We start from the raw sequence: 9,423 nt of genomic DNA on the forward strand, positions 1-9,423 counted from the left end.
TTTAATGCCCTAAAAAATATGCTTTATTTCGGCTGCACGTTTGTTTTCTATACTCTTCTTAAAACCTTAAGAAGCAGAAATTTAATACTTTCCTCAAAATTAAACTAGTTTTCCAATTCTAACTAAGCCTTCAATGAGAAACTTTTACATTTTCTCATATCAGTTTCACACGAAGATCTCCTTTTGTAGTCTGATAACCCTTACGGTATGTTCACTCTAAATTTTGCTTTTTCTTTTTAGTAGGGTTTGGAGTGAGTCTGCTTCATAATTCTCGAAAAAAAAAAACCCTCCAACATAAAATTCAAAACAATGACCGTATTAATTTCCATATCAAAAACCCTTGCCATAAATATGTTCAGTCTTTTGAGATTGTAAGGCTCACAGTTCGTTTTCTCTGTGTTTTTTTTCTGCAGCAAAATCTGATGTAACAGTAAAAAAAAGCTGGGTTTTGTAGCTTTTTTTTGCTACATTTGGTGTCTTGTCTACAGTACGTTTAAATAAAGTTGGTTACATTCAGCACAAAAGCCACAAAACTTTTGCACTTTGGTTTTATGTATAAAAAAAAAATCAAATAAGCATGCACTGTGAACAAAGCCTTACTGCTTCAGGTTTCCAAATATGCTAGCTAAGCTGTTAAGAAGTTATCTAATAATTTTTCAGGAGTTTTCAATTCTGAAGACATATTCTACTTTGTAATACAAGTCAATGAATGGGAAGGGTAAAAAAAAAGGTCCAGAAATTGCCAGTACAAAGCAAAAACCCTAAAAACACATGCAAAAAAAATAAAATAAAACCAAACGAAAAGGGCTTCGGAAACTAAAAAAAAAAACAACAAGAAAAAAGTCAGGTTTACGAAATATCAGAAAAAGGATAGCTTCCTGAAGCACCATTCACTTGAAAAATTTATATTTTTGACTACATTAAAAGCATAATGTGCAAAAACTCTGAGTGCTATTTCCATAGTTCTTGGCCATGTTGTGGTCACTAAGGTGCATAAATTAGTTGGAGTGTGATCACAAATTTTCCATCACAAATTTGTGGGTAGATATTCCTAGCATTACAGCAGCAGCTTTGGGCATCAGATATTATTAAATTTTCTCCTTCACATACTGCAGAAATTAAGCTTCTTTTTAGATTTTAAAATCCACAGAATGGGCATGGTATGTTGCATGCCAGTCTTAATGAAGGTAGCGCGGGAATAAGATGCGCCTAATTCATTAAGAGGCTTCTACTGCCTATTTTAGCAAAATTGGCCGAGGCTGGCTTAAAATTGGCAAAAGTTGTTGCAGCATTTGAAGGTGTTTGTTTATGCCAAAATTCTGTCAAACACCTTCACTAATCTGGCATTGTGGCTCCAATTATTCATTGTTTACACAAGATAAAACATTTTGAAAAGTCACTACATTTTTGTGTAACGCAAATTTGTGCAAAAATTGTTTTGTTACTCCTGTCCAAATGGGCTGAGCTAGGGAGGGTACAAGCTCTATCTATGCCTGCCCACCAAATGTTTCAAAAGTTAACTTTTCTAAACCAGAAATGTTTCATTAGTCTCAGATTGGAGTAATTTCTGGCAAGGCGCATGCCACTAGTAAGATATGCTGAATTCCTAAAGTATTGTGTGCCTTAGTTAGGTGTGTTTTTATTCCTCGATATGCTTCAAAATTGGCATAGGAAACGCAAGTCTTATTGAATTCAGGCCCATGTATTTTTATGCTGCATGCTTCCATTGCCATTTTCAATGCAAAAGGGTGAAGTTGCAGCAAATTGGTGCCAGTTTCGCAAATCAACAAAAAAATCCATGCAATTTGATGTGAATTTTGCGGCTTTGGGTAAGTCCCAATTGGACGTGCTTTTGCAGTAAGATTTCCAAGAGATTTTGAGCGGACTGATAGTATATTCTTAATATGATCATGCCCTATTTTTATCTTTGAGAAGTAAAAAACTGAGGTTCCTATTCAGTGACCATATGCCTACATCCTGGAATTTATTACTTCTGTATCAGTTTAATCCAAGTTTATCAGATCGTATTGCTTTTCGCTAATGCTAGACTATAACTTGTGGTATGTGCATATGAGAAAAAAATTCCCTGCTTTTCTTGCTGATATGTTGGACCAAAAAATGTTTTAAGAAATACTTTGTTCCTGTTGTAGGTTTGATTTAACACTGTTGTTTCTATGGTTGTATGGTAGTTTATATCAATTATGTAAAAATGGTCGCAGTACTTATAAAAAAAAAATCAAAACTGGCTATACGGTTTGATTGGATTTGCTGCAAAATTTTTGACAGCGAATTTGCAGCTGAAAATTCACACCAAATCATGCAGATTTTGGTTTTGCCAGTAAAAATTCCAAAAGAAAATCTGCTAAAATAATAAATAATAAAAGCTCCTTGCTAATGCCAACCTTTTGTGGTTACTGACCTGAGACTATACCGATCTCCAGCGGCTATTAACCCCTTCTAAGTGCTGCTGCCTGTAATTAGCTGCAGGTCTAAGTTGCCAACACAATGTCATTGCTGGTGGCAGAGAGACAGAAAGAGTAGTGAAAGGACAAGTAAGTTTCGCCATGGGCATAGCAGTAAATTGTTAAGCTGTCTATAGCGATATGTATTTCATACCAATATTTGCATCTGCTTCAAAAGATCAAATAGAAGTGGACTGCTGCTCTGTTGTAAGAAGATGGTCAGCAGTAATGGTTAAATCGTGATTTTATTACGTGATTCAGAGATCACATCTCCTTCCTCAGATAAATCACACATTATGTACATGTGTGATTTATCTGAGGAAGGAGATGTGATCTCTGAAACGCGTAAGAAAATCACGACTTAACTATTACTGCTGACCATCTTCTTACAACAACGCTGGAGTCACTTCTATTTGATCTTTTGATGACAACTCATGGTGCCTGCTGCAGCCGTAACTTACATGCTTTCAATAGCAGTTGAGACTATTTTCACAACTGTATCAGGTGAGCACATCTGATTTTTCCAGAAACGTTTTATAACATTAGTGCCCTATATTAGCGCCTTTTGTCTTTTTAGTCTTCTTCACATTGAATATTTGCATCTGTGGAATTTTGCTGCTGAGTCACACATAAAGGCTCCTTCAAGTAACAGTCATGCTTCTTCTACGGAAATAAAGGACTGATTTTCAACAATATTTGGTCACTTTGTAACCCCAGAGTTTTTATATTTAATTTTTTTGTTTGCTAGAAGAAATTTAAGAAACCTTCTCATTACAAACAAACATGAAGATCAGACAAAAGTTGGTTGGCTTTCTAGTCCTGTTTGACTTTTTTCTTTTTTTTTTTCTTTCTAACCTATAGCCTTAAGTATTAGCACATTTCATCCTAGCCTAGAATCAAAAATGGATGAATCTTAGTTTTTAGGATTGTTAGGCTATGTGCGCACGTTGCCTTTTTTTTTTTTTTTACCACAAAGATGCAGCGTTTTTGTGCATTCTTGGCCGCTAAAAAACGCACACGTTTTTTGCCGCATTTTTGTTGCTGTTTTTTCCAATGCATTGCATGGGTGAAAAACACTGGCAAATACGCAGAAATAATTGACACAGCAAAAATGAAAACTCATAGACTTTGCTGGGAAAGCAAAGTCATGGAGTTTTAAGGCCAAAAACGCACCTGAAAAGTGTGCAAAAACACCGTGAAAAACGCATCTTGCGCACATAGCCTTATTGCGGCCCACTTACATGCCTTTTTTTTTCCCCCTTCCTGACAATGTTTGCAAAATATCGCATATAAATTATAAGAATGAGGGCAGAATATGACACCATATCCAACAATTGTAAGAACTCCACCCTAAAGAAGAATTTGCATAACAAGAGAACTAACGGGTAAAGTAGTCCTGATCCTATGCATGACCAAATAGTGAAAACCAAGTCAAAACAACTTCTTGCAAAAATATAAAGTGTTTATTACATGATTAAATTATAAGAAGTGACATACAAAAACAAGAGTCAGAGTCAAATAACAATTTATTAGGTTTTTAAGGAGTGTCACTGATGACAAATCACATAGGGCCAACACCCCACATGTGGCGAGAGTATGTCTAAATGAACAGTATTAAATGATTATATGGATGAACCCAGTATGGATAAATTAAATCAATAAAGTGTAAAACCCCTGGACATGTCTATAGGAGATTATTGCCATATGGCTTTTGTGAAATGAATTAATGGAGGGGGTAGAGAGTAAACCTGCGGACAAGGGTGGGAACGTGGTGATCTGGCCTGTTCAGATGTATGAAGGAGAGGTTTTTAAACAACTCAGAGATTGGTAGGCTTATACCTCCCTCTCTGCAAAGCCTACAGCTAAATTCACATCTGAACTGATTGGGATTCTAGACGTGGCTCTGGCTCAAGGAATTATTACTAAAAAGGTCTATTAGGGTCTCCACACTAAATTTCCTGTAACACCAACGTTTTACCTGCTGCCTAAGATACACAAGAACCCCCATTGTCCCCCTGGACGTCCTATTGTCTCTGGCATTGGAGGGCTATGCGATCCAGTTTGTAAGTTTATAGGATATTATTTACACCCTTTAGTTGAGACGCTGCCCTCTTATGTCAGAGACACTTCAGACATCCTGAGGAGAATTGATGGCCTATATCTAGATCAAGGCTCTATCTTTGTGGCAGCTAATGTGGAGGCCCTCCATTCATGTATCCAGCATAAGGATGGCTTTTTAGCTGTTAAGTTTTTCCTGCGAATGAGCCGCTGGGAGATCTCTGAGGGATTTAATCCTCGAACTTCTGGAGTTCATCCTGACATAGATTTTTTTCTATTCAAGGATCGGTTCTTCCTCCAAAAACGCGGAACTGCAATGGGCGCGGCGTGCGCACCGTCGTATGCAAATCTTTCTCGGCTACTGGGAGAGAGAGATTTTTGGTGACTGTGCCTGCGCCGCTTCCCATTTGCAGTGCTGGTTACGTTACATTGACTATGTGCTTATGATCTGGGGGAGAACCGACCTTGAATTAGTCCTTTTTTCTGATTTAAATCATAATGACCGTAATATCAGGATGACATTCAGGAGTAATACAGAGGTTATGGATTTTTTGGACATCAAGATAATTATCCAGCAAAACAGGTCTGTTCAAACCACGCATAGGACCATGACTACATACCCCTTAGTTCTCTTGTTATGCAAAATATGGCATATGTAGAATTTAGTGCTGCCTGCTAAATAATTGGTGTTCCTGTGTATGTATCTATATATAGGATGAGGACATTTTAACTTGAATGTGCCATATACAGGGTTTGCCTTAAGTATGGGTACACCCTGATAAAATGGAAGTGGTTGCTGATATCACCTTACCATTTGTGGCATATTAATACTTGGGAGGGGCAAAACATTTGAATCCGGGTGACGCCCATGGTAGCCATCTGCAAAGCCGCCGTTTTGAATTCTACTTTACTTTTTATTTTTTTAATAGGGTGTATCCATACTTATGGCCCGCCCGGTATTGAGTAGCACACTGAATCAGGTTGTGAACAATTTGATGTTCTTCATGATGTTTAGAAAGCTGTATTTTTCTATGTAAATCTTTATATCTTTAGATGTAACATATACTTGCTGTTCACAATTGTTTGACTTAAAATTAAAATGTCCACATCTATGCCCAGGTAGCAAATTGTTTCCCTACAGGTTACAAAATTATTTACTGCCTTGATATAATTTCATTAAAGGGTTTGTCCACTACTCGCACAGCTTCTTCTTAAATACAAAATAGAAAAGATCTCCAGCTTCCAAATGCATAAAATCAATTTCTTTTATTCCAAAATTAAAATCCAAAGTACAGGACTTGATCCAAAATATTGATAAGAGCAATAAGGAATGCAACGCGTTTCAGACAAGATGTCCTTTGTCAGAGCATATACAGTGATGGCCAAATGTATTGGCACCCCTGCAATTCTGTCAGATAATACTCCGTTTCTTCTAGAAAATGATTGCAATCACAAATTCTTTGGTATTATTATCTTCATTTAATTTGTCTTCTATGAAAAAAAAAAATTGTCATAAAGCCAAATTGGATATAATTCCACACCAAACATAAAAAGGGGGTGGACAAAAGTATTTTCACTGTTTGAAAAATCATGTGATGCTTCTCTAATTTGTGTAATTAACAGCACCTGTACCTTACTTGTGGCACCTAACAGGTGTTGGCAATAACTAAATCACACTTGCAGCCAGTTGACATCAATTAAAGTTGACTCAACCTCTGCCCTGTGTCCTTGTGTGTACCACATTGAGCATGGAGAAAAGAAAGAAAACCAAAGAACTGTCTGAGAACTTGAGAATCCAAATTGTGAGGAAGCATGAGCAATCTCAAGGCTACAAGTCCATCTCTAAAGACCTGAAAGTTCCTGTGTGTACAGTGCGCAGTGTCAACAAGAAGTTTAAAGCCCATTGCACTGTGGCTAACCTCCCTAGATGTGGAAGGATAAGAGAAATTGACGAGAGATTTCAACGCAAGATGGTGCGGATGGTGGATAAAGAACCTCGACTAACATCCAAACAAGTTCAAGCTGCCCTGCAGTCCGAGGGTACAACCGTGTCAACCCGTACTATCCGTCGGTGTCTGAATGAAAAGGGACTGTATGGTAGGATACCCAGGAAGACCCCACTTCTTACCCCGAGACATAAAAAAGCCAGGCTGGAGTTTGCCAAAACTTACTTGAGAAAGCCTAAAACGTTTTGGAAGAATGTTCTCTGGTCAGATGAGACAAAAGTAGAGCTTTTTGGGAAAAGCCATCAACATAGAGTTTACAGGAAAAAAAGACATTCAAAGAAAAGAACATGGTCCCTACAGTCAAACATGGCGGAGGTTCCCTGATGTTTTGGGGTTGCTTTGCTGCCTCTAGCACTGGACTGCTTGACCGTGTACATGGCATTATGAAGTCTGAAGACTACCAACAAATTTTGCAGCATAATGTAGGGCCCAGTGTGAGAAAGCTGGGTCTTCCTCAGAGGTCATGGGTCTTCCAGCAGGACAATGACCTAAAACACACTTCAAAAAGCACTAGAAAATAGTTTGATAGAAAGCACTGGAGACTACTAAAGTGGCCATCAATGAGTCCAGACCTGAATCCCATAGAAAACCTGTGAATCAAAAAAGGTCCGTGGAGCCTCTGTTAGGAGTCTCAACACAGAAACCAGCCAGATATCCCTCTGGGAAGGGCCCAGCCAAGGGGTGACTCTTTTTAGGAGACCACCATAACCACCATATTAAGTGGCCCTTTTAGTCAATATCCAACTTTTTGACAAGTTTAAAGATATGACAAGGGAAATACCAAGGCCAGGTATCCATCCACAGACAGCCGTTTCGGGGTATTGCCCCTCATCAGTGTGGAGTAGGATTCTGGCTGGGTGGGAGCAATGCCTAGTAGACCAACAAAACAATCACTGATCTCGGGGAGACCAGCCAGAGAAAACACTGCCAGCAGCCAGCGAGGGCGCTCAAGACAGTGAAATCCTAGGTGCATTGCCCCCTGGGAAATATGCAAATCAAAAAAGGTCCGTGGAGCCTCTGTTAGGAGTCTCAACACAGAAACCAGCCAGATATCCCTCCGGGAAGGGCCCAGCCAAGGGGTGACTCTTTTTTTAAACTTGTCAAAAAGTTGGATATTGACTAAAAGGGCCACTTAATATGGTGGTTATGGTGGTCTCCTAAAAAGAGTCACCCCTTGGCTGGGCCCTTCCCGGAGGGATATCTGGCTGGTTTCTGTGTTGAGACTCCTAACAGAGGCTCCACGGACCTTTTTTGATTTGCATATTTCCCAGGGGGCAATGCACCTATTATTTCACTGTCTTGAGCGCCCTCGCTGCCTGCTGGCAGTGTTTTCTCTGGCTAGTCTCCCCGAGATCAGTGATTTGTTTTGTTTTGATAGAAAACCTGTGGAGAGATCTCAAAATGGCAGTTTGGAGAAGGCACCCTTCAAATCTCAGGGACCTGGAGCAGTTTGCCAAAGAAGAATGGTCTAAAATTCCAGCAGAGCTTTGTAAGAAGCTCCTTGATGGTTACCGGAAGCGGTTGTTCGTAGTTATTTTGGCTAAAGGTTGTGCAACCAAGTATTAGGCTAAGGGTGCCAATACTTTTGTCTGGCCCATTTTTGCAGTTTTGTGTGAAATGATCAATGATTTGATTTTTGTTTCATTCTCTTTTGTGTTTTTTCGTTGCAAGCAAAATAAATGAATATAATACCAAAGAATTTTTCAAGAAGAAACTGAGTATTATCTGACAGAATTGCAGGGGTGCCAATACTTTTGTCCAGCACTGTAGCTTATGTTTCATAATGGCTCACTTTTAATCTTTAGGGGATAAATGACACAGGTGGTGTTATGGACAAGATTATGAACTATTACGAGTGTGTGTGTGTATATGTGTGTGTGTGTGTGTGTGTGTGTGTATATACAGTCAGGGCCAGAAATATTTGGACAGTGACACAAGTTTTGTTATTTTAGCTGTTTACAAAAACATGTTCAGAAATACAATTATATATATAATATGGGCTGAAAGTCCACTCTCCCAGCTGCAATATGAGAGTTTTCCCATCCAAATCGGAGAAAGGGTTTAGGAATCATAGCTCTGTAATGCATAGCCTCCTCTTTTTCAAGGGACCAAAAGTAATTGGACAAGGGACTCTAAGGGCTGCAATTAACTCTGATGGCGTCTCCCTCGTTAACCTGTAATCAATGAAGTAGTTAAAAGGTCTGGGGTTGATTACAGGTGTGTGGTTTTGCATTTGGAAGCTGTTGCTGTGACCAGACAACATGCGGTCTAAGGAACTCTCAATTGAGGTGAAGCAGAACATCCTGAGGCTGAAAAAAAAGAAAAAATCCATCAGAGAGATAGCAGACATGCTTGGAGTAGCAAAATCAACAGTCGGGTACATTCTGAGAAAAAAGGAATTGACTGGTGAGCTTGGGAACTCAAAAAGGCCTGGGCGTCCACGGATGACAACAGTGGTGGATGATCGCCGCATACTTTCTTTGGTGAAGAAGAACCCGTTCACAACATCAACTGAAGTCCAGAACACTCTCAGTGAAGTAGGTGTATCTGTCTCTAAGTCAACAGTAAAGAGAAGACTCCATGAAAGTAAATACAAAGGGTTCACATCTAGATGCAAACCATTCATCAATTCCAAAAATAGACAGGCCAGAGTTAAATTTGCTGAAAAACACCTCATGAAGCCAGCTCAGTTCTGGAAAAGTATTCTATGGACAGATGAGACCAAGATCAACCTGTACCAGAATGATGGGAAGAAAAAAGTTTGGAGAAGAAAGGGAACGGCACATGATCCAAGGCACGCCACATCCTCTGTAAAACATGGTGGAGGCAACGTGATGGCATGGGCATGCATGGCTTTCAATGGCACTGGGTCACTTGTGTTTATTGATGACATAACA

The sequence above is a fragment of the Anomaloglossus baeobatrachus genome, chromosome 6, assembly GCF_048569485.1.
Source record: "Anomaloglossus baeobatrachus isolate aAnoBae1 chromosome 6, aAnoBae1.hap1, whole genome shotgun sequence".
In the NCBI taxonomy this organism is placed as follows: Eukaryota; Metazoa; Chordata; class Amphibia; order Anura; family Aromobatidae; genus Anomaloglossus; species Anomaloglossus baeobatrachus.